The sequence below is a fragment of the Aquarana catesbeiana genome, linkage group LG01 (genome assembly GCF_042186555.1).
Source record: "Aquarana catesbeiana isolate 2022-GZ linkage group LG01, ASM4218655v1, whole genome shotgun sequence".
NCBI lineage: Eukaryota > Metazoa > Chordata > Amphibia > Anura > Ranidae > Aquarana > Aquarana catesbeiana.
Genome location: NC_133324.1, coordinates 758,018,807 through 758,045,863, shown reverse-complemented (window position 1 = coordinate 758,045,863; position 27,057 = coordinate 758,018,807). Strand labels below are relative to the sequence as shown.

The 27,057-nt window shown below is 42.2% G+C and overlaps 1 pseudogene; it reads left to right on the top strand.

The window, feature by feature from the left end:
• Positions 1 to 2,667: 2,667 nt before the first annotated feature.
• Positions 2,668 to 27,057, top strand: part of LOC141127690 (uncharacterized) — a 41,749-nt pseudogene continuing 17,359 nt past the window's right edge.

The following is a 27,057-nucleotide window of genomic DNA, read 5'->3' as shown; positions in this document are numbered from 1 at the left end:
AAAATGGGGTCATTTGTGGGGATTTTGTACTGCCCTGCCATTTTAGCACCTCAAGAAACGACATAGGCAGTCATAAATTAAAGGCTGTGTAAATTCCAGAAAATGTACCCTAGTTTGTAGGCGCTATAACTTTTGCGCAAACCAATAAATATACACTTATTGACTTTTTTTTACCAAAGACATGTGGCTGAATACATTTTGGCCTAAAATTGAGTTTATTGGATTTTTTTTAGAACAAAAAGTAGAAAATATAATTTTTTTCAAAATTTTCAGTCTTTTTCCGCGTATAGCGCAAAAAATAAAAACGGCAGAGGTGATCAAATACCATAAAAAGAAAGCTCTATTTGTGGGAAGAAAAGGACGCAAATTTAGTTTGGGTACAGCATTGCATGACCGCGCAATTAGCAGTTAAAGCGACGCAGTGCCAAATTGTAAAAAGTGCTCTGGTCAGGAAGGGGGTAAATCCTTCCGGGGCTGAAGTGGTTAAAACTTTATTCTACCCCGGATACCTCCATGCTATCTGCAGATCCTGGAAGCCAAATAATGGCTCCTCTATTTTACCTCTAGATAACAGCAGTTCATTGGCAAAAATACAGGGGTAGTCTTTGATGTATTTTACAGACTAACAACGCAGTTATAAGCAAGATTGATTCCCATGCCACTACAGGAGGTCCCCGAGTTACGAACCTCCGACTTGCGAGCGACTCCTACTTATGAACGGGAGGCAGCGTGACGTTCTGCGCATTCGTGGCCACTTTTCGATGGCAGGCACATCGCAAAACAGCGGAAAACATCAGAAAACGACATCTGTGTATGCGCGGCTACTTGACAGAACATTGGAAAACGCCGTTTTGCGCATGCGCTTCCGACTTACGAATAAATCTGACTTAAGAACAAACCAGCAGTCCCTAACCCGTTCTTAACTCGGGACTGCCTGTATACTGAATTAATCTGCAGGAAAGGTGTGTATTGCAAAGACGTGGACGTTTAATAGTGGTTTTTCTTTTCACAAGCTTTATAACACGTCAAACTTATTTCCTCACGTTCAGCATTTAACTGGGTACCTTCCGTTCTTTCTTCCATTATGGTGAACGTATAAAGTTATGTGTTAAGGCTGTATGTTCCTAGGCAAAGTTGATCTCTTAACCAGCCAGCTCGATATATGACCTAAACCCTCCCCTCACACCGAGCTTGTGGTTTCCTACTTTCACAAGCTTTATAACACATGTCAAACTTATTTCCTCACATTCAGCATTTAACTGGGCACCTCCTGTTCTTTCCTCCATTATGGTGAACCTATAAAGTTATGTGTTAAGGCTGTATGTTCCTAGGCAAAGTTGATCTCTTAACCAGCCAGCTCGATATATGACCTAAACCCTCCCCTCACACCGAGCTTGTGGTTTCCTACTCACTGCACTCAGCCACTCATGTGAGGTGGCCGTCCTTGTGGCCATTGTCAGGGCATGCTGGGTAAGAGATCTGAACTATGGAAACAAAAGATCACTTTGCTACCCTGCATTAAGCACGTTACTACATGTCATCTATGTGTCCTTTGTATCATCGAGTTAGCAGAGGCAGAGGGACGGACATACCTGCTACATGAACAGAACTTGCATATAAAACAACCACTCGAGGGCTGTCATGATTGTTTTAACCAGTATCCTTCTCAGGTCATTAACCTCTAGACAACTCTAAACTTAAGACTTGAGACTTAAAACTGGCAACACCCTGCCATAGCAGACCATACCCACGCAGGCGTGGCGGCACAGTGGTGTAGTGTAGTGGGTAGCTCTCTCGCCTAGCAGTAAAAAGGGTCGCTGGTTCGAATCCCAACCACGACACTACCTGCCTGGAGTTTGCATGTTCTCCCTGTGCCTGCGTGGGTTTCCTCCGGGTACTCTGGTTTCCTCCCACACTCCAAAGACATGCTGGTAGGTTAATTGGCTTCTGTCCAAAATTGGCCCTAGTATATGAATGTGAGTTGGGGACCTTGGATTGTGGGCTCCTTGAGGGTAGGGACCGATGTATGTGTGAAGCGCTGCTTAAATTGATGGCACTATATGGGTACCTTAAATAAAAATAGGGATAATTGTAGACACGCACCCACACTTACTCAGGTTGAACTGGATGGACTGGTGTCTTTATTCAACCTTACTAACCATGTAACTATGTAACTATATCTCAATTCTAAAAATATTCTGAGGCACTGGGGAGGCCTCCTTCTCTTTTTCCTTGTGATACTCTTCCTGCACCCACCTGTCTTAGAGATCAAACAGGTATGACTCTCCTACCTATGGCAAGAATCACATTTTCTGCACCCCATGTTTCCTATCTGACTTATGTAGAGCCTGCACCATTAGACTCCTTCTCTGGATCTGACCTCATTAGTGCTGAAGCTCTTCGTGACCCTCATATCACCCACACAACATCCAGGTTATAACCACTCCACGCTACCACTAGGTGGACTCTACTGAATCACGCCGACCCTTCCCGGACTTTTACCAAACCAGAGGAGATAGCTTGACTATCTCACTGACGGGAGATTTATAAAACCCTACACTATCTCCCAGAGTTAGTGTAGCCCCTACATTCTCTCTCACCCACCTCCTTTTTTTTTCTCCTCAGATACTTGTGTCCTGACACAGAAAGAGCCTGCTATCCCCAACGATGGCTGTCAGCACAGTGAAAGCTACTGATGCCAAACTTAAAACTGTTTCCATCAATGTACAAGGACTAAATCTCACAGAGAAGCGTTCACAGCTGCTATCACATGCACAAAGCCTAGAAGCTGAGATTCTGTTTATACAGTAGACACATTTCTGTTCAGACTGCATCCCGAAACTATCCAACCTGCACTATCCAAATGCCATACATGCAACTAACAAACAAGATAAAACTAAGGGAGTATCCATCTTGATCTCCAGACACTTGCCTTTACACATAGATGACTTCCTAATAGACGCCGAGGGCCAGTACCTACATATCAAAGGTACCCTATGGGGGAGACCCATAACTCTTGCAAATATTTATAGCCCTAACAAAGCGCAGGTTGGCTTCTTTCGAGAAATCACACAAGTACTAGCTGCATTCCAGTCTGGCATATTGATAGTGCGAGGTGACTTCAATGTCACACTCAACCCTCTAGAAGACACCTTGACAGGTTCCTCTACGATACCTTTCCAAGCACTCAAACAAATTAAACTACAATTACATGACCTCTTACTGCATGATACCTGGAGAACATTGAACCCTAATACAAAAGATTATACGTTCTTTTCCCCACCTCACAACCGATACTCCAGGATAGATTACCCCCTTTTGATGCAAAAAGACCTTCCTTTCCTACTTAACGCGACAATTGAACCAATGGTGGTATCAGACCATCACCCAATAACGCTAACCCTCTGATTCCCTGAGCAAATACCTTTCACAAAGACATGGAAACTTGATTCTTCTCTACTCACAGAAGCCAGAAATTCTTCCCACATACGAAGCCTCCAGGCGCTCAGGCAGCAGCACACGGCCTGGGACCTTCTTCAGCTAGCCCACCAGGAGACTGTGAGTACTCGGTCCACCTTACAAAGCAGGGGCGGATCCAGGGGCGTAACATGGCAATTGCCACCCCCGAGAAATCTGTTGCGGGCCGGGCAGGTGAGCTCCGTGGGCGGCTCAGAGAGCGGGTGGCTCCGCGGGAGGGCCGGGCGGCTCCATTTGAGGGTGGATGACAGAGCAGATTGGCCAGGCTGCCGGGTGGCTCCGTGTGTGGATGAGCGGGTGAGACTTGAGACTGAGTAGGCGAGCCGATGGGCAGGGGAGCAGAGAGATGACATCATCTCTCACCGCCCCCGCATCTCTGCAGTAACTTCCGCCCTGTGCAGGTAGCGTGGGCAGCAGGGAAATTACTTTATCTCTCTGCTGCCTGACTATGGGACAAAGAAGCAAGAGACAAGCAAAACATCACCTTACCTGGCATGTGACAATCTGCATCTGGTGGCAGGTGACGTGGCAAGTGACAATCCACATCTAGTGGCAGATGACATAGCAAGTGACAATCCGCATCTAGTGGCAGATGACATGGCAAGTGACAATCCGCATCTAGTGGCAAGTGACAATCCACATCTAGTGGCAGGTGACAATCCGTATCTAGTGGCAGATGACGTAGCAAGTGACAATCCGCATCTAGTGGCAGGTGACGTGGCAAGTGACAATCCGCAATGTGTGGCAGATGACGTGGCAAGTGACAATCCACAAGGTGTGGCAGGTTATGTGGCAAGTGACAATCCGCATCTAGTGCCAGGTTACGTGGCAAGTGACAATCCGCATCTAGTGGCAGCTGACGTGGCAAGTGACAATCTGCAACATGTGGCAGGTGACAATCTGCATCTGGTGGCAGGCAAGTGACAATCCACAACATGTGGCAGGCGAAGGTGGCAAGTGACACGCTCGGGGTTCCCACTGATTCTGCATTATGTTGAGTTGAATGATTTAATTTTATATTACAATGTATTAATAGAAATAATGCGCTTCAATCATCCTGACACCATAACAACCATGGTGCCGGGATGATTAAAGCACCAACAGCCATTTCCCTGATAAATTACCCGCAAAAAAAACATATTTTGTGGCAGTGCCCCTCCCGAGACAAGATTTTAGATCCGCCCCTGTTACAAAGACAGAGCTGGATGCCAGCCTCTCTGCCATGTATGAGAAGCTTGCTGACAAATTACAAGTGGCGCTCCATCCTCGAATACACTGACTCAGGAACTGGCAGTACTGGGGGGAGAACTGACTTGTTGGAGATTAAACATGACGAACTCCAGCTGGCTTACTCTGACCTCCGAAGGGATCATGAATCCCTCACAGACACAGTCACCCAGCTGCAATCCAATCTCGAGGATTTGGACAATCACAATAGGAGCAATAATCTGAGAGTAAAGGGGGTCCCAGAGCAGATAACAGACTTGCTCCCAGCAATCAAGAGGCTGTTTCTGTCCCTGCTGCCAGATACCCCTGATGTCTCTTTTGCCTGTGACAAGTCTCGTTGTGCCCGCTTAAAGGGGTTGTAAAGGTATTTTTTTAAATTTTTTAAAAATAACAAACATGTTATACTTACCTTCACTGTGCAGCTCGTTCTGCACAGAGTGGCCCCGAACCTGCTCTTCTGGGGTCCCTCGGCGGCTGTCTCATCTCCTCCCCGCAATAATTAACCACCTTAATGCGAGCTCCCTCGCATGGTGGTTAGTTATTGCGGGCGCGCTCCTGTGATACAGCCGGCGGTATAGCCGCTCGCTGTATCACTCGGCCCCGCCCCCCAGCGCGCCACATCATTGGATGTGATTGACAGCAATGCGAGCCAATGGCTGCGCTGCTTCCAATCCATCCACTGTAGCCAATCAGCGGCCAGGCTGAGCAGCGGAATCGAGGACGTGAACGAACAGCCGAATTTCAAGGGGTCAGGTACGTAAAACGGGGGGGCTGGGGACGGCGGTATTGTTAGTAGTTTTTTCACCTTAATGCATGAATGCATTAAGGTGAAAAAATGTTTACCTTAACAACCCCTTTAAGTGACCCCCTGCTCTACATTTTCTGAGGCCTGGCCTGGAGATCTTTGGTAACTTACATGAGACAGATCTTCCAGACCTCAGGCCCTGTGGAGATCACCTGCACTGAACTCTGAACGGTTTATTTGAAATAATAAAGCATTGGACTTTATAGTCCTCCAAGAAAGGTTTTATTTCTGTTAGTCGGAGGGAGAAGTAGTGTTTTTTTCTGGTTCTTATTTCCCCCTGTTGTGAAAAATTTTATATTAATGTATTGTCATAAGAGTCTCCCAGTGTCTGTTCTCTCGCAGCCCGCTCTAAAGAGCTGACTGGGGCAGACTGACGCTGGTTGAGACCTGTTAGGTAGTGGAAAACTTCCTGGTGTTTGGAGAGAGGTGCTTGCGGAGAGAAGACATGTCTGCCAGCAAAGGGCCCCTGTGCAATGCACAGAATGATCGTCTGGTGGGGGTGTGTTCGCTCTGCAAATACATTATCGGTTTAGTGGTTGTTTGCTTGTGTCACCCCGGTATGCCTGATCAACATATTTGGGGTGCCATGACGTACACCTGCAGATAATCTCCCATCCATGAGGAACTCTAGTCATCGTCATTTGGTTGTATTTTGTTGTGTTGTTAAATCCTTATATGGTCATGTCCTTATGTGTTCATTTCCTGTGAGGTCACAAGCTTTGTGTGTAAAAGGTGTTTGGCTGTTGAAAGCCCAACTCTTGAGTTTTGGGACTTCCTGTTATGTTAATAAAGAGCCAGGAGACTGCTCGGCAGGGGGGGTCTTGCTAGCAGTGTGATGCTGGTGCTGAGAACGTAAGGATGTGTTGATGTCTGTTTGTGGATAATGGGGCACACACCAGAGGATGGGCTACGGCAGAGGATGGCATACAATCAGAAGGTGAGATGCATTTATATCATTAGACGAAATTGTTATTATTATTAGAAACAGGAGATTTGGCTGTGTGCTCTATGTGCAGCCAAGTTTCGGTAACAGAATGCCAGGTAGGAGTGAACAGAACCTCCTTCACAATCGGATCATTAAGATGTGTTGGGGAGGGTCTGCTTCGTGAAAAGAACTAATTTTTCGTCTTTTGAAATAATGCTGGAAGTTTGATCGTATGTCTGGTGTGTGCCTGCGTGTGTGTGTGTGATTTGTATCTCGATTATTTGTGTAAGGAGACTGTGTGCATGTGTAACTGTATGTTGTGTAATAAGTATATGATAAATAGAAATGTATGATTATTTGCAGCCTCCAATGTGGATGTGACGGATGCTGTGTAACAAGTTTGTAATGCATGTGAGATATGGATGAATTGTAATTATTACTTGTGTATGGGACAAGTAAATTGCATGAGTTTTGAAGAGTGTTTAATTGTCTCAAGACACAAATGGTTAGTGGATTTTGATAGTTGAATATAGAAAAGCTTTTTGGTTGGAAGAATGCTGCTGCAATTCCAAATGGCCATGCGGCCTGGGGGAGGGGCGGCCAAGCATTTTACAATGGTGAAAAGTTGGCTGCTCCCTGTGGACAATAGAAAGGTTTTGTTTTGAGATGAAAAGAACATGCAAGCATTCACTGTCTGTATTTCCCAATGTCTTGTTCCTGTGAAAGCTGATGTGAACTGAGTTTGAGAAAAGAGGGTATGTTTTAGCCGTGTGCTTGTGTTTTTAGTGTGGTCTTTTTGTCATCGGCCATCTTGCTGTGGTCCAGATTTCATCTACCATGTGTTCCTAAGTTGTGCTTGTTCGTAACTTTAACACTTTTAAATGTTTGTCTATTTCAAATGTGTAATTTTGTGGGGAGAAATTTTTGGTTTTGGCAGGAAAATGGTTTTTGTCTGCTATTTCCTTTTGTTGTTGTCTACCATGTGACTATGGTCGGCCATTTTCTCAGTTTTGGCAGGAAAATGCGCCATTTTGTTGGGGTCTGGCTTTTGTTGTAGTCACCATGTGGATCGGCGGCCATTTTGAAGACCTGTGGGCCTTCCTACAGGGGAAGCTGCTCCAATTTCCTTTGTGTGTGTGTGTGTGTGTGTGTGTAGCCATGCAGTCTGGGCCGCCACCTTCCCTCTCTTTTTTAGTGAATTCTACTTTTCAAGGAAACTATTGCGTTTTCTGTATTGAATATTGGTTTTGAGTGAAATCTCTACTTTACACTGAATTTCAATGGATAACAAGACTAGCTTTAACTGTGAGTTTTTTTACTTTTAGCAGTGTGTGTTTAATTTTTGTTTGTTTTGTGTTTTTGTGTCTTTAGCTGAGGGTTATATTGTATAGCCTGCAATATATGAAACTAGGCTTACCCCCCCCTCCCTTTTCCTGTACATTGATATGTAAATAAACCAGTTTGAAGGGTTTTAGAGCTGGGCATGCAACAGGAAGCTCTTTTCAGCGTTTCATGTATCCACAGGAAGTTGGGGGGGGAGCTTGGGGTATCACACAAGCAAATGAGATTTGTGCTTGGAAGGACAATGGGAAAATACTAGCGTTTGAAAGTGTTTTAAATATCTCCCAGCTGTTTTTTTTTTAGTTTTATACTGTAATACAGTTTTGGGTAGAGAGCAAACAGGAGGCATCCAAGTTATTGTTGTAATATCAAGGTACAGAGAGAAGCCGCAGTGTTTTGTAAAAGAAGCAGGCAAAAGTGCTCTGTGTAGATTTGATGCAGTGTATGGTCGTACAGCGCAATGTATGCATACACTGTGAGGGGTAGAGACATAATTCGGGGGTTGATCTGTGGTTGTTGGTGAATCATTTGGCATAGTTAATAGTTTGGTTGTTAAAAGAGTGGTACTCTGCAGTTCTGTGCAAAAAGTGTTGGGACAACAAGCCATAGAGTTGATGCCTCGTTTTAGTGTTTCTAGTTGAGTGACTAATAGTGGTTGTAGTCCGTCAATCCACCGTGTAAGAAGACACCGGGCGGTTGTCTCCTAAATGGGTGCAAGGGTTTTCCCTGGACGCAGGGGTAAGACGATAAGCCGATTCGAATCGCCATGGGCAATGGCAGTCCGTGCAAGGGAAGGAAGGCTTCCCACAGTCAAACGGATGCACAAGAGCTTGGAGTCTAGTTCTGAGGAAAAGGCCATTAAACCCCAGAAAGATTGACACCGGTGGTCCAAGGATACTATTTTGGGTATCCCTCTGGAGTTGATGTAGTCCCTCTGAGTTGGAGTTGACTGCGGCTTCAGAAATCTGTAATGTTGAGTGAGTTGATGGATGCGTAGTACACGTTTGTGTGATTAAAACTTTACAGGCCTGTTTTTGAACTTTGTGTGGCTTGTCCATGCAAAGATTTTGAAATGCTCTCGTGCTTTTCAAATTGTATTCTTTTTCTGTCGCTAAAAGAGTGAAGGCAGCATTCCATCTGATTTGTTTTTGTTTCTTTTCATTTTTGCTTTTGGGAACGATGAAATATCTCCCCCACATTTGCATCTAAATGTTTGTCTCTTTTCAATGTTTGTATGTAGTAACATGTTTGAACCTACCGCGACAGCCCTCTTGCGTGCCGCGGCTGTTGTATTTTAAGTAAAAACGTGAAAGTGAGACTTACAGAGGGTTTAGTTATTATCGGTTTTGAGGAATGTCAGTAACAATTTACCAATGTACATGAATGTTGTATTGTTTACCATTCTTTGAAGGATAAAGTAATAACTTTTGTTTATAAGTATCTTTTCAGGTCCAAAGAGTTTCTGGAAGTGTGTGTACAGGTGTATAAAAAGGTAAAAGTATCATAGGCTATCTCACTGTTTTATTCTGCACCATTCTAAACCCTGCATGTCTTCCTCCAGTTTGTAATGAGGATTGAAGAAAAGGGGGGATGATAGTGGTGAGAATGACACATTTTCAAACCAACAATACTAACCGCTCTAATTCTAACCAAGTTTGTGCCAAGACTGTCTTTGATGGAATTTGAATCAGCAAGCAGCAGTCTGGTGAAGTAGGCTCCCATCCCAGATGCTAAGAACCTTTTTGTCACTGGTTCCAGGTATTACACCCCAGATGGTAAGCCACGCACAGGTTATGCATTGACCACAGTCCCAATGCCTGGGTTATTGTCATATGAGGTTTGTTTGGAGGTCAACCAAAAACAGGGTTGTACTTTCCTCATTAGCTGTCACCTACTTTCTCAGCTGATGGGGTAGGTGCAATCACTGTAACATGAATTTCAAAAGGTCCACCACAGGGTTCACAAGTCCATCCTGGACCCTGACACAATAACCAGTTTACATTCTTTCCAACTAGGTGACTGTGTCATTGTAAAGAAGCTTGAGGGATGAGACCACGCCAGCCACTGCAAGAAGCGGATCAACCACAAAAAGTAGAGGAGCATCTTCGTTAATTTATATTTTTTTGTTTATTACATTTTAGCAAGGGTAATGATGAAAAGCATCCCAACTAGCTAAGAAAGAGAACAGGACACATGGTCGGGTATTAGTGCCCCAGCGATGACGGCAGTACATGCTATATGCGACGTTCATATTGGTGTGAGGAGTTTTGACAGACTAGTAAAATCCAAACAGACACTTGTCAATAGAACTTAACAAAACATTTCTAGAGGGTAAAATTATAATTTTAACAATAGCTCTGGTTCTTGCCAGCTTTGGTATCAGGATAACTAGGTAGCCCACAAGCGTACTTCAACTGTAGCTTGGTATTAATGCGGATCTACAGCTTATAAGGTAATTCCCCTAAGGCAAGAGGTTCATGTGTGCTGGTGAAACTTGTCCCAGCATCTTATGTCGTGGCCGATCGTGAGGATCTGATGGCGCGAGAGAAGAATGGCAGGGACAGCTGGAAGGGAATTGCTTGTACACAGTGGGGGCTTGAGCTTATGAAACACTTGCATGTAACTGTTGAAGATACAAGGAAGTTCCCACAGTCCAAGGGGGTTTCTGGGAATTCATAAGTAAAGATTGTTATATGTGGATCGGGGATAGTAGTGACAAAGTTCAGGCCCATATGGATAAGACTTAGATCCCTACAAGGCAAAGCCAGAGCTATAGCTAGTGAAGGTTGGAATCCTTTTTAAGGGTTTGGGAATTGTTGGGGATTTAATTTTTATTTTGCAGCGGATCATAGTGAAGGAAGTAGGGGTATATATACTCATGTTGTTTTTGTTTCTATTCCTTCTATATGCCATGATGAGGTGCTCCTGTTGCCTGATTGGACGCGTGACCAGAGCCTGAGCAGATGACCACATCTTCCCTGATGAGATGCCCCGAAGCCTGACCCACATACAAGACACAGCGGATCCCAGAATGACCGGCGACTACTACAGCTCACCACGTCATCTCCAACAGAGTCTACATGTCAAGCCGTGTTTTACTTTTTATGGACTAAGAAGAAGATCAGGATTCATCGAGGGACACATGGGATCATATGACAAGAGGAGGGACTGTTGTGGAAAATTTTATATTAATGTATTGTCATAAGAGTCTCCTAGTGTCTGTTCTCTCGCAGCCCGATCTAAAGAGCTGACTGGGGCAGACTGACGCTGGTTGAGACCTGTTAGGTAGTGGAAAACTTCCTGGTGTTTGGAGAGAGGTGTTTGCGGAGAGAAGACATGTCCGCCAGCAAAGGGCCCCTGTGCAATGCACAGAATGATCGTCTGGTGGGGGTGTGTTCGCTCTGCAAAGACATTATCGGTTTAGTGGTTGTTTGCTCGTGTCACCCCAGTATGCCTGATCAACATATTTGGGGTGCCATGACGTACACCTGCAGATAATCTCCCATCCATGAGGAACTCTAGTCATTGTCATTTGGTTGTATTTTGTTGTGTTGTTAAATCCTTATATGGTCATGTCCTTATGTGTTCATTTCCTGTGAGGTCACAAGCTTTGTAAGAGGTGTTTGGCTGTTGGAAGCCCAACCCATGAGTTTTGGGACTTCCTGTTATGTTAATAAAGAGCCAGGAGACTGCTCGGCAGGGGGGTCTTGCTGGCAGTGTGATGCTGGAGCTGAGAACGTAAGGATGTGTTGATGTCTGTTTGTGGGTAATGGGGCACACACCAGAGGATGGGCTACGGCAGAGGATGACATAAGATCAGAAGGTGAGATACATTTATATCATTAGACGAAATTGTTATTATTATTAGAAACAGGAGATTTGGCTGTGTGCTCTGTGTGCAGCCAAATTTCGGTAACACCCCGACGCCATTCAAACATAGTTTCCATGTTTGTTCCCTTTTTTTTTACCGGTTTCTATACCCTTCTTCTTTCCACATTTTTATTTTTTATCAATATTGTTTTTTTTGCGCTGGCACAAAATGTTATTATTGTGGGGAGGTTTTTATGCTGTTCATGAGGAGGAGGAGGCAGTCTCCCACTTGGTTTACGCACCTTTGGGTTTCATGTTTACTAGGGGAGACGTGCTGATTTTGGAACATGTCTCTCCAATTGATTCCAACCCAATCTTCTACCTGTTAAGATGTAACCATGGGGATTAGAATATTATCACATAATGTGGAAGGCTTTAACTCCCCTCAAAAGAGAAAGAATGCCTTTAGAGCATATAGACACCTGGGAGCTGACATATTGCTTCTTCAGGAGACCCACTTTTCTGACTCCAACCACCCTAGTATTTTTGACCGCCAATATAAACAGCACTTTTACACTACTTTTAACTCGACATCCAAGGGGGTGGCCATATTTATCAAAAACTCAGTGTTATTGGAAGTGCAGCACGTGTATAAAGACCCCTCAAGTAGGTTTCTGATAATTCAGGGCTCAATTTGTGGCAAGGCGATTAAAATAGCAAATGTTTACGCTCCTAATGTCTCACAAGCCTCTTTTTTTGCTTCCTTTTTTCAGGTCCTGGACAGGTACATTTTCCCACACCTAGTGCTTGGAGGAGATTTCAATTTGGTGGCTCATTTGGGACTAGACAGAAGCCGAGTTGTAAGTAATGCCAATGCTTTTCCAAAGACCCTCATCCATTTGCTCAGCTCCCACCAACTGATTGACTCTTGGTGAGCCCACAATGTAGGTGCTCGAGACTACACTTTTTACTCACACTCCCATGACAGCTATTCTAGACTGGACTATATCTTCAGCACCCCAGTTCTACTGGCCAACTCGACCGCAGCAAACATACATCCATGCCCATGGTCGGACCACCACATGGTAATGTTATCTATCGCACACATAGGCATCTCACCTGTAAATTCCACCTGGCGCCTCAATGACTCCCTCCTTTCAGACCCTGACCTAGTTGCTAAAGTCACAGACCGCCTAGATGAATATTTCCACACAAATAACACACGGGACACTCTACCCACCATGTTAATGGGTGGCCCATAAAGCAGTTATCCGGGGATATCTGATAGCTCTAGCCGCACTAGGAAAAAAACAGAAACTAGCAGATATCACCAGACTCTCCCATGAGCTGACCAAACTGTATCATATACACAGCCAGTCCCACTCCCCCGACACCCTCAGACAGATTATTACCAAGAGAATTGAGTTAGACACGATCCTCTCTGAGCAAACGGAAAAGATACTGAGATGGTCGAAAGCTAAGTTCTTAGTGCACAGCGACTTGGCTTCAGCAATGTTTGCTAGAAAACTAAATTCCACCATCCAACCTACACACTCGCATAAACTTAGAAATAATAGGGGAGAGATGGTCTCTCACCCCACAGAGGTGCTCAAGATATTTTCCAAATTTTACCAGGACCTTTTAGCAACCCCTTCCTCCCTGCCTGGCCCCTCAACCAAAACGTGGTTAGACAGACTGACCCTCCCTTCACTAACTGAAGAACAAACCAAGGCCCTGAATGCCCCCTGCAGCGCTGAGGAAATCCAGGTAACGATTGCCTCCCTGAAACCTCTCTGAAGCCCCAGGATCGGACGGATTTTCTTCCACATATAAAAAATTTTCAGGGAAGTTGACCCCACATTTAGTAAAACTCTTTAACCACATACTTGGAGGCCATACCTTCCCAGAGGACATGTTGCTGGCGAACATGTCCCTGATACCCAAGCCGAACAAAGATCATTCTCTCCCCCAAAATTACCGACCTATTTCAGTCATAAATAATGACTTGAAGCTTTTTGGCCGCCTCCTAGTTGATAGGCTCTCAGCCATAATCCTCATGCTGATCTCCCCGGATCAGACAGGCTTTATCCCCACTAGACAAATCACTGACTATATTTGATTGGCCTCCAATATAATTCAAGACGCAGACATGTTCTCCAGAAAAGTCCTACTGTTGAGTCTAGATCTACATAAGGCATTTGATAGCGTGACTTGGCCTTACTTGGAATCCGTCCTGTCCAAATTTGGGTTTCGGGGGGAGTTTGTGCATGGGTTCAGAGCCCTATACCACCACCCTCGCACCCACATTAAACTACCGGGCTGTACCTCAGAGTATTTCACACTGGGCCGGGGGACCAGGCAGGGATGTCCCCTATCCCCTTTGCTCTTCGCTTTGGTGATTGAGCCTCTGGCCAGAGCGATTTGTCTGAACCCCAACATTAGGGGATATGTGAAAGGGAAACAAGAATTTAATCTAAGAATGTACGCGGATGATGTACTAATCTGACCTGGTGGTCTCTTTGCCAAACTTGATCCCCATCTTAAACACCATCCACAACTTGTTGGGCCTCGGGGGTTAATCTATCTAAATGTGCTGCGCTTCCAATCAACATTCTGCAACATACACTGATAGAAATCCAGTCGAGTTTTGGCTTTACTTTGTGCGGGGAAACATCACCTTACCTGGGGATTAAGCTTGCCACTTCCCTCAACAAACTGTACTTTGCAAATTATCCCCAAGCATTTGCTTTTATCAAGCAACTGCTAGGTATGTGGGCTACATACCATATATCATTTTTGGGTAGGATACAGGCCATCAAGATGTTCATACTTCCTAAGCTTCTCTTCTATTTCAGATCCCTTCCACTATATGTTTCTCGCCAGACCATAGAGACTATTCAAAAGGAGGTTAATGCCTTTGTCTGGCAAGCTAAAAAACCCCGATTGAATAAAAAACTACTCTACCGACCAGCGAAGATGAGGGGTCTGGGGCTACCGCACTTGTGGCTATATTATGCTTCCGCCAGACTGATACAAATGGCACAGTGGCACTCCCCTTCGGGAAGTGTCCCATGGCTTCAGTTTGAGGAATCCTCGGTGGACCCATATTACCTCCCGGGTCTTCTCTGGTTGGATAGAGTAAGGCCCAAAGACCTAACACTATTAAACGAAGTAGTTGGCCAATCATTACAGCTATGGTTGTTATATAAAAAATCATATGCCCTAGTTCCACACTGCCCTTGCTTGGCCTCATTCTTAGGCGACCCCAAGTTCCCGGCAGCCTATAACACAACTAAAAAAATTTCCCTCTGGATACTGAAAGGCTTAACATCCTTTGAGGCCCTCACCCAAGAACCCCCCTTTAGCTCCTTTGCCTTCCTGCAGGAGCGGCATGATCTACCTAGGATGGAATTTTATAAATACTTGCAGATTAGGCATTTCCATGCTACTCAATATCAAAGGGAGGGGCCTAGTACATCTAACACATTTGAACATCTATGTCGGTCCTTCTCCAGGGATAAAGGAACTATTTCCACCATGTACCAATATCTCAACTCAACGACCGCGACCTCCCCTCGAAGTCACAAGCGATGCTTAGCTGGGAGGCGGAAACAGGTCTAGAAAAAGCCCCCGAGGATTGGACAGATATGGTATCAAATATGAGAAAATGTACAAAATCAATGGCAGTAAGGGAAACAGTGGTAATACTCCACACAAGATGGTATTTTACCCCCTCAAGATTGAATAGATTTAACCCCCTGGTCCTGGGAAACTGCTTCCGAGGTTGTCCGGATAGAGGCACACACCTCCATATTTTTTGGAGCTGCAAGGTCCTCCAGCCTCTATGGCTAAAAATAGCCATTAAAGTAGCCCAAATCACAGGAACACACTATACTATAACCTGCCAAATGGGCCTTCTTTTCACTGACCTCCCAGAGGCCACCCCCCCCAGCTCAGAAACGTGCCCATATGCTCTTCAGTGCAGCACATTGGGCAATAGCCTTGCACTGGAGATCACCGGCAGTTCCTGGGACCAGTTTTTATGACGCAGGGAGGCGATCCGTCTCATGAAAAGAGTCCACCACACTTTGATGGACACTATGCCAGTATTTGAAAGAAAGTGGGCCCCCTGGTTATCCTTTGATCTTCAAGGTCCAGGGACTGTGGATTTACTTATGCATGGTACCTCACAGTCATTATGTCTGAGCCCCCCCCCCCCCCCCCTCATTTACTTTCTTTTTTCCTTTTCTCTTCTTATGGTTTTAAGCATGTGATGCTCTTAGGATATTCCCCTAATACAATAATGGTAGTTTCGGTTACCAGATAGGGCAGTCATACGTGTTTGTTAATGTTACTCATGCAACCTGTAATCATTTATTTTTGGTATGTGATTATCACCAGATTATCCTATAATGGATTACAATTGTTATGTACATAACTATAACTTGTAATTTGAATGTTTGTCTTTCTCTTTTTCCTTGTCAAAAGAAGTTTATTGAGTATACAATATTATAAAGATACATAAAGTAAGTTTACAAGGATCTATAAAGTAAGCTCATTGTTTTACAGTAGGGTTTATATAGGTAAATATCATGAAATTTCAAATATTAAACATTGGGTTCACGTAAACCTAAATTAAAGATATATATCATTTCCTTAGTTACTTTTGTAGGTATTTAAATGATTTATACCTACTATACATATTGTTTACAAGTAGAGTGTATATAGGTCAAATAAATTCTGATAATGAGCTTTAATCGTAAGGTGGAGAAAAGGAAAGAGAAAGAAGAAAAAGGGTTGAAAGGTAGAGGTATGGTCCACAAGGTTGTCCCGCTCGTCAGTTTATTATTCTTTTTAGTTCTCTTTGAAGCCTTAGAATGGGTGTCTCTGTAAGTCATTTAATCTGTTACCATGGCAACAGGACAGAGTCATTGAAGTTTGACAGGAACTGTTGTTTTATCCAAGGGTGCCAAAGTTTTTTAAATTTTGGAATTTGATTTTGATCGATGGCTACCATCTTAGCATGGGACATTGTATTATTCATTCTGTGAATTGTTTCTGCTAGTACCAATGTAGGAGATTTCCATGCCTTGGCCACTGTTTGTTTTGCAGCCGTTATTAGTTGGATCATAAGTTTGAATTGAGAGAGTGTTAACCATTCCGGTTTTAGATTAAGTAAGGTTAAATATGGATCTGGTTGTATTATTTTTTTAAATATTTTAGATGCAATCACGAAGACTTCCTTCCAGAAGGTTTGGATTACTGGGCACGTCCACCATATGTGTAAATATGTGCCTATTTCTGGGCATCCTCGAAAACAAAGAGTTGAGGTATTAGGTGAATATTTTGCCACTCTAGCGGGTACAAGGTACCAGCGAGTTAGGACTTTATAATTTGTCTCCAGTGCTAAGATGTTGGGTGAAGATGACTTAGATGTGAGCCATATGTTAGACCAGTCCGTGTCTTCTAAAGTTCGTCCCAGGTCCTCCTCCCACCTCTGAACGTAAGAGGGTCTATTAAGATTTGCTACTCCATATAATTGATTATAAAGTGATGAAATTGAACCTTTAGCAAATGGATCTTTTGTACAGATTGATTCAAAAATGGATAATTGGGATAATGGTGTATCCCCCTTTAGGAATGGTGTATAGAAATTTTTGATTTGGAGATATCTAAATATCTCAGAGTTTGGTAGATCATATTTTTCTCTAAGCGATGGGAATGAGAGGAATGATTTAGATGCTATGAAGTCATTTAATGTCTGAATGCCTGATGTTATCCAAGCTTTAAAAGAATTTGGGTAGATCCATGCCGGATAAAAGGCCGGATTTCTGATAAAAGAAAGGAGAGGATTGTGTGGAGATTGTAACTGATATTTGGTTTTTAGTTTATCCCAGAGAGATAAGAAGTGTTTAGTTATGGGATTATGAATTTTAAAGCGGTCTTTAGGATCAAGCCATAATAAATTTGATATTAATAGAGGGTCATTTTCTGAAGCCTCTATAAATACCCATAATGGGATTTCCTGTTTTGCATGGTATTTGGACAGACTGGCCAAATGTGCTGCTCTGTAGTAGTTAGTAAAGGCCTCCTTTATTTTTGGGAAGATGTAGTGTGTGTATAGGTATACGTGGTTTAGAAGAGCCCCATATAAACGAAGTTGCTCTTTTTTGTACTATTCTCAAAAAATAGGAAGGAATTGGAATAGGGAGGACTCTGAATAGATAAAGCAATTTGGGTAGAATAGTCATTTTGATTGCATTAATCTTCCCTATCCAGGATAAAGGAAGTTGTGACCATTGTTTTATTAGATTTGTGATCTGTCTTAATACAGGAGGATAATTGGTTGAGAATAAGTCAGAATGAGATGCTGTTAAATGAATTCCAAGATATGGGATTGATTTTTCTGCCCATGTGAATGGGAGTGCAGCCCTAGCCGGGATCAATTCCATGTTTGTGAGCGAAATATTAAGCACTAGGCATTTCTTAGGATTAATCATAAGGCCGGATAGGGCTGCAAATCCATCAAGAGCTGGTATTAAGTTAGGACCAGAGACCTGTGGTGATGATAGAAAAAGTAATATATCGTCTGCAAATATACATAATTTGTGTGTAATACCTCCTACTTCAATGCCAGTTATAGATTGGTTTGTTCTGATGTATTGGGCCATGGGTTCGAGTATAAGGGCAAATAATAAGGGAGATAATGGGCAACCCTGTCGGGTACCTCTTTCGATATTAAAGGCTTCAGATTTGTATCCAGCATATTTTATATAGGCTTTGGGTTTATTATATAATGCTTTGATCCATGTTAAAAAGTGGGGTCCAAAACCCCATTTTTGTAATGAATATTGCATATATTGCCAGGATACTGTGTCAAATGCCCTCTTAATATCGAGAGATAGAAAACATAAAGGGATTTTCCGTTTTTTAGCAATATGTGCCAATAACACTGCCCTGCGTATATTATCGCCTGCCTGTCTATTTGGCATGAAGCCTACTTGATCCCTATGTATTAATTTTTCTATAATGCTATTGAGGCGTGTTGCTATTATTTTTGCTAATAATTTAATATCGAGGTTTAACAGAGAGATAGGCCGATAATTCACACAGGAAGTATCATCGGAAAGGGGTTTTGGGATCATACAAACAATTGCCATTAGTGTTTCTTGCCGAAAAGAATGTCCATCTAGAAGTTTGTTAAAAGTTTCAGTGAGAATGGGAGAGAGTATTTCTGAGAATGTTTTATAGTATAAAGCCGAGTAGCCGTCTGGGCCTGGTCTTTTGTTAAGTTTTAGGTCTTTTATGGCATTAACAACTTCATCTATAGTTATAGGCTCATCCAAACTGCTTTTTTGATTCTGAGATAACTCAGGTAAGGTTATTTTTGAGAAGAAGGATTCAGCCTCTGTAGGATTAAATTCATTTTTTTCTTGTATAAAGTTGCGAGATGTGAGTGAAATTTATGGACTATTTTAACTGGATTACAAGTGTAAACATTTTTTGATAATTTCAAACGTATTGGTTTGAAAGATTTGTTAGTTGAATTTAATGCCCGAGCCAAATATGTACCTAGTTTGTTTGTATTCATGTAGAAATTGTGTTTGGAGCGTTTGAGGGATTTATCAACTGACTCAGTGAGAAATAGATCGTATTCCAATCTAGATTTTTCCAGATGAGATTTTGTACTCTGAGATGGATTATCTTGAAATGATATGTAGGCTGCATTAAAATTGAGTTCTAGTTTTTTTGCTAGATTTTTGCGTTCCCGTTTAAATAGTGCCATTTGTCTTTGTATTGTACCACGCAAGACAGGCTTATGAGCTTCCCACAGTGTTATTGGGGAGATGTCTGTTGTATTATTAATTGATATGTATTCCTTTAAAGCTTGTGCAATGGCCCTCTGATGTAGTGGGTGTTTGAGCATTATGTCCGGTAAGTACCACGTTGGGTCATTCGCTTTTGGTATGGCTGAGGCTATAGTAGTGTATACTGCATTATGGTCAGACCACGGAATCGGAATTATATCTGATGCAATAATTTCTGGTATCATTCCTATTGTTAGAAAAATATGATCTATTCTGGTGAAGGTTTGATGAGGGTGCGAGAAATAAGTGAATTTCTTTTTTATTGGGTTACTTTCTCTCCAGGAATCTACCAGATTGTATTTGGAAAGAAGTTGAGAAAAAGGTAATCTAGAGGTTATTTTGGATGGTGTAAAAGGTGATTTATCTAGAAATGGGAGGAGGACCTGGTTCGAATCCCCACACATTATCACTGTTCCTATTTTGTGTGTATTAATCACTTGTAATATATGTGAGAGGAATGGTGTAGGTTGTTTGTTAGGAGCGTAGTAGGAAATCACCGTGATTGCTGTATCCATTATATAACCCATGAGTATCAGGTATCTACCTTCTGGGTCTTTAATTTCTGATGATAAGGTGAATGGTGTGGATCGGTGAAATGCAATTAGAGTTCCCCTTTGCTTGGTACAGGCAGAAGCCGTGTAAATTTGTTGATAAAAAGGAGAAATATATTTTGGAGTGGAATCTTTGGTGAAGTGTGTTTCTTGGAGGCATACTATGTGAGCCTTCTTGTTATGAAAAGTACGGAAGGCTTTGGTCCTTTTTTGAGGGACATTTATTCCCTGAACATTCAGGGAAAGTATATTCAGTGGTGCCATGTCAACAGATCAAATAGTTTTGACTTACTTTTTGTTATGCAGAGCTGACTGCGCAGATCAACCTGTGTGGACTGAAGAGATGAATAGATAAAAAAGAAACCAGTGAATTCTGGAGTAAAGAGTAAACAAAAAACATATGAGATTAATTGATACATTGTATAAATTATTTTTTGCAAGTAATCACAATTTACCCGTGAAAGAGAATAAATATCTCTCTCAGGGGAATAAGTGCCTTCGTCACACTCCCACATAATATGGTTGGGAGAATGAGGAGGGCTAATGGGGGTACACGGATCTTCCGCTTACAGGAGAGAAGTGCTATGTCAAAAGACATCAAAATGATGTTTCATTAATTGGAGTGCAGAATATAGTTTTTGTTGAAATTATTTATTCCAGGGTGGTTGTATATGGTTAGTCTTGCCCTAGGCTAAATAATTCAGTTAGAAAGGTACTGTTAATAACTTTGGTATTGATGAAGATAGTTTGAATTATTTTGGGATTTTAACCCTTTTAGAGTAAACAATTACATATTTTATTCATATGTAACTGTTTAGATATGTTAACTCATAAAATTGAGGTTGTATTGCTTCAGATTAGAATAAATAAAAACATAATTCTAGGAACTAGTTAGGAAAAGAAAGAAAAAGCTTCCATTACTTCTGGATTATTGAGCATATTTGTCCTAAAAAGTAATAAATCTATTGTTATTACCTGATAATATATAAGTGAACAAGAATTTCCTTATTTCACTTATATATTCTAAGGCTATATGAATCGGAAGTAATAAGAAATATAACTGGAATGTAACATGATCCCACACAGTGTGTGACTATCAGAATGCAGTTACATTCAGTTATAAATACAGGTTTTTTTATAGAGAACCATCTCTTAGTATAATAAATGAAGAGATATCAGGAATTAGGATGTCAGTCCATTGAATCTTCTTGGTCCATGGATGATGTGGCATAATGGCCTCTTTTGTGAGAATGATGATTCCCATTTTGTTCTGAAATTTTCTGGGTGCTGCCTGAAGGTGAAGATGATGCCATTCTTCTGCGTGTGGGAGTGTTGCTGCTTGTGGGTTCTGTCAGATTTAATTTTAAAAGGGTTTGTTGTAGTTCATCTGCTGATCTGCTTCTGTAAATTGTACCTTGGTAGTTAAATCTGACTGAAAAGGGGAAGCCCCATTGATACATAATGTTGTGGCGTTGCAGTTCCATTAGTTGGGGTTTCATGGATCGTCTTTTAGTAATAGTAAGTTGGGATAGGTCAGCAAAAATTTGATAATTGTGTCCTTGAAAATTAAGTTCCTTTTTTTCTCTTGCAGCAATTAGTATTTGTTCTTTCGTTCTGTAATAATGAAATTTTGTGATTATATCACGTGGGGGTCCATCTTTCTTTTTGGCTGTGAGGGCTCTGTGTACTCTGTCCAGTTCTAAAAGTTCAATAGGGATATCTGGCTTTAGTTCTTGTAATAGAGCAGTAATAGTAGATTGCAGGTCTGTCACAGTTTCAGGTATTCCCCTTATGCGCAAGTTTGAACGTCTGGCTCTATTTTCTGAATCTTCGAGCTTAGTTTGAAGTATTAAATTCTCTTCTTTTAATTGTTCCAATTCTGTTATATTTACTTGGGTTGTAATTTCAATTTCATCCATTTTTATTTCTAAGGCTGCGGTGCGGTTTCCCAGCTCTCTTATTTCTTTGGTTAGGCTTTTTGTTATTTGGTCTGAGGTTTGTTTTAAAGCCTTATGAAGCATCTTTTCAAATTGTAATAATATTACTGGGGATGCTGAGGAGGCTTGTGGAGAAGTTTGTGAGAGGATTTGTTCTGTATCTGACTCAAATGGAGAGTCTTGCTGTGACATTTTCTGTCTGTGAGAGCGCCCTGATGCTGTATCTTGTGAGGTGACTGGAGCTGCTTCAGCTGCAGTGAGGGCCTGTGAGCTCTTTGTGAGGTGATTTTTATTTCTGCCACGGTTTCCTCCCAGTACCATATTTCCTGCCCAAACTTTCACAGTTTGTTCCCTGGGGTAAAAAGGTTCAAATGGATACCTTTTGAGCCTGCAGGCTCCGCTTTGTCCTTCTCTTCTCTCCTCAGCGGTGCAGAGCTCTAACAATGCATGTCTGCTCCGTTAGGCTCCGCCCATCTCCCCCGTCTTTCTCTTTTTCAACAAAAATAAAAATCATTGGTAATAAAGAGAATGACACCCATGAGGTGACTCTGCTCACTCAAAGGGAGATGCATAAATGTGGACATTCCTTGCACTGTCCGCTGCACGTAAAAATCCTGCACAGGCCCAATTAGCTGTGCCTCATTTACACCATCAAGCTGGTGTGATACACAGGGCAATGGTTCAGAGCGGGGTGGAAAATGCAGACATGCTGTATTTTTCCACAGCATACTGGATAGCATCGGATATCATCATAAAAAAATTGCACCATTCTACTCTGCGGAGACATGAATTGTTGATGCTTCAAATAAACTTTAAAAAGTAAACCGTGCAATAGGCAGAGATGTGCATCACACCGCCATCTGCCCTCTGCATTGTAAAATGATGCATTGTGCCACTGTAAACAAACCATTCATAACCGCAAAAGAGAGAAATCAGACAGAGCTGCACTGTGTGGCAGAGGTTTGTAAATCTCAAAAGTGGATAGACAGAAATACAAATTCTTTGGCAAGTAAGACAACTCCCATATATGTTTTAATTTGTATAGTCAGCATTTTTTTTTTTTTTTTATATATATATAGAAATGCTCTTAAACTAAGAAAAAAATATTTATGCTCTAGAAAGTTGAAAATGACTACATGGTAGCTACAGTAATCCAACTGGATATACAGTAGGGATGAGCCTACATCCCTACATTTTCTGCAGAAAATGGGACCTTAGGTGTTGGTGGTACCAGAACACTGTAAGCCCTCACAGTTACTCTTGTTGGGCGCAGGAACGGGCCCTGCTGTGAAATATTATATCAAGAATTGTAATTACATGCCCCTGTTAAACAGGGGCAGAAAAATTGGGCCTTTGGTTTTGGTGGCGCCAGAACACTGTAAGCCCTCACAGTTACTCTTGTTGGGTGCAGGAACGGGCCCTGCTGTGAAATATTATAGCAAATTTTGTAATTACTTGCCCCTGTTAAACAGGAGCAGAAAAATTGGACTTTGGGTGGTGGTGGTGGTGGTGCTACAACACTGCAACCCCTCACAGATACTCTTGTTGGGTGCAGGAATGAGCCCTGTTGTGAAACATGACTGCCAGTTCCTTGTCCCTCTGTGGCACCCCCTCTCTCTAGGCTCATGTTACTCCCTTCCTCAACCTGGGAGCCAACATCAGAGCCTTCAAATAGCTCCGCATCCTCCAGCAGCATATAACCGACACTGTGGTCAAATAATTCTGGGGACTCCTTCGTGCATGCATGATGGTGGGGCTACGGAAGGAAAGACTGTGGACAAGGAGCCGGTGGAATAGGCCACTTTGGCAGCTGCTTTGGAAGGCAAACTACTCTGAGCCTGGGTGACAGAGGATGGGGATGGCTTCGTTATCCACTCCACCAACTCTTCTGCATGTTGTGGCTCAATAACACTGCCAGCAGCAGAAAAAAAGTACAAGTGTGCCCCATGGCCACCTGCAGAGAATGCACCCTGTCCACGACCACCACTGTTGACTGTAGACACAGAGGCTGCTTGCCCTCTTTTAGTGGCCTGTGAGCATCTGCCTCTTCTTGGTGGTCTTCCGGACATGATGTATTTTTTGTTTTGAAACACCACATTACAGTGTATTAGATACTGTGTACACTGCCTAAAGTGTATTAGAAAGTGTACAATGGCTGCACTGTATTATATACTGTGTACACCACCAGAAGTGTAATAGAAACTGTACACACTGTATTAGATACTGTTTACACCACCTGCACTGTATTAGCAACTGTACAATGGCTGCACTGTATTGTATACTGTGTACACCACCAGAAGTGTAGTAGAAACTGTACACACTGTATTAGATACTGTGTACACCGCATTCACTGTATTAGCAACTGGACATGTGCATTCGTTTTTGTCCGAATTTCAGGTATTTTCGTTATTGTTTTAACAAACGATAACGAAAGCGCAGAATCCGAAAAACGAAAGATCCGACATAAACAAATGTTTTATTTTCGTTTTCGTTGCGACAACAGTTCGATATAGATAGGAGATTCGACATGATGCTGACAATAACAATCTGTGTCCATCAAACCTGTGGTCGAATGTGCCTAAGTTTAACTCTATTAGTCCAAGATTATTCTACATAGAGAGAAAATATCGCTGCTGGAATTGGGTGGGGGAAGTAAAATAAAAATAATGCTGATGATGAATGTTATTGGCTGATTGTAACCAAAGAGGAGGAGCAGTAAAATAGCTAGAACTAAGTACACACGTACAGCCAACTTACTTTCACTTACAATTGCTAGCAGAGAGAAACACACACACTGAATCATTTCAGAAGACAGTCAATCTTAGCTGGTCCGTTTGTCAGAGAACCTGAAATATTTAGCAATTAAGCATAAGCACAGCAGCAGAACAATAGTGAAGCAAGCTACAGTTCAACTTAACTTTTTCATAATAATCTGCTGCTATTGTGTTAGTGTTGTGAACTTGATAGTGATACTAGTGTTGCTAGTGTTGTGACAACTCAAAGGCTGCCCTTTGTCTTGTTACCTGTCTGATCAGTAATCACTATCACCAGTCCATTTTCTGTTTGAACTATATACATTCAACATGAACGACGAAGATTCGACAAAGCAGCAAAAAACATACAAATGTCGTATCTTTGGCTTATGGTGTCTTTCAAAAGTTCTAATGCCGCGTACACACGACCGGACTTTACGGCATACTTTGCTCGGCGGACTTTTCGACGGACTTTACGACGGACTTTCCGAATGAACGGACTTGCCTACACATGATCAATCAAAGTCCGACGGATTCGTACGTGATGATGTACGACCGGACTAAAACAAGGAAGTTCATAGCCAGTAGCCAATAGCTGCCCTAGCGTTGGTTTTTGTCCGTCGGACTAGCATACAGACGAGCTGACTTTTCGACTGGACTCGAGTCCGTCAGATAGATTTGAAACATGTTTCAATTCTAAGTCTGCCAAACTTTTGAGAAAACAAAGTCCGCTGGAGCCCACACACGATCGAATTGTCCGACGAAATCCGGTATGCCGGACCAAGTATGCCGTAAAGTCCGATCGTGTGTACGCGGCATTAGAAGATTTGACAGAGCAGCTAAACTATACGGCGTCGTACAGTTTAGCTGCTCTGTCGAATCTTCTTTGAACATTTGACAGACATCATAAGCCTTCAATGATAGATTCGACCTTAATTAATTTGGATTTTCGGATGAATGCAATTTTTAACGAAAAACAAAATAAATAAAAACGAATTTCGGGAGTAACTAAATACATTTATTTTTCGGACGAAAATTAAATTCCGAAACAAAATATTTCAGTGTGCACATGTCTATTAGCAACTGTACAACGGCTGCACTGTATTGTACACTACGTACACCACCATAAGTGTAGTAGAAACTGTACACACTGTATCAGATACTGTGTACACCGCCTGCACTGTATTAGCAACTGTACAACAGCTGCACTGTGTACACCACCAGAAGTGTAGTAGAAACTGTACACACTGTATCAGATACTGTGTACACTGCCTGCACTGTATTAGCAACTGTACAACATCTCCACTGTATTGTATACTGTGTACACCACCAGAAGTGTAGTAGAAACTGTGCACACTCTATTAGACACCCTGCCTTTGGCCAATTATGGCTCTCTCAGCAGAGCCCGCTGTGATTGGCCAAAGCATGCATGTCAGGTGCATGCTTTGGCCAATCATACAGCAATGCACTGCGATCTTGCAGTGCATTATGGGGCGTTCCACGGCACTCGAATTTTCTGCAAACGCCCCAGATGTTTGGTTCATTTCAGAACAAACGAACACCCAATATTCGAGTCGAACTTACGTTCGACTTAAACCGTTGGCTCATTTTTAATATACAGAAGCTTCAATCTGCTGTTTAATAAAAATGTTTGAAATCACATTTAATCACTAAATACATTAATGTAAGCAATATTTTAGTAATCTGCCGTTGTGTATAAATGATCAAAGTGCGTAATAATATAAAAGATACAATATTCCCACGTAGTCTCTGAAGCTGAAATTGAAGCATTGCAATTAAAGAACTTCCTACGTTGTCACAAGGTTCACCATAGGAGTTCTCTAATGAGGGATTTTCTGCAGGAACTGAAAGGGCACAATAGCATATTCACAAGGTATAATTGCTCCTAGGAGATCCAGCTCTACAGGTATAGATTTAGGAGCTTTCCAAAAGGTCAAAAATAGGCAAGTTCAGTGCATAACAGAACTTGCACTCTGAAAAGTTTAACTATAGATATCAATGTAAATATTTTAATAAGGCGCCCCTGTTTATGTCTGTTCATATATATCTGCAGGGATTATTAGAAGAAAAAAATGTACCACATCCCATACAATGTTGACAGATTTCTGAGGTCAGTTATATGACCATTTGTGTTCCAGACACAGGAGAGATTGTTGTCCCAAAATCAGAGTAATGCAAAAGACTTGTTCCATGTTTAGCCACCATAAAGTAAACTGGACTGTTTAAAATGTTTTGTAAGGTAGCAACAGTACTGAAATGCAAGGACCCTTTGGTGCTTGCAAGTACCTATGTTAATCTTCAAATTGGTGGCTATGCAGCCCTTGGATCTATACCCATACTTT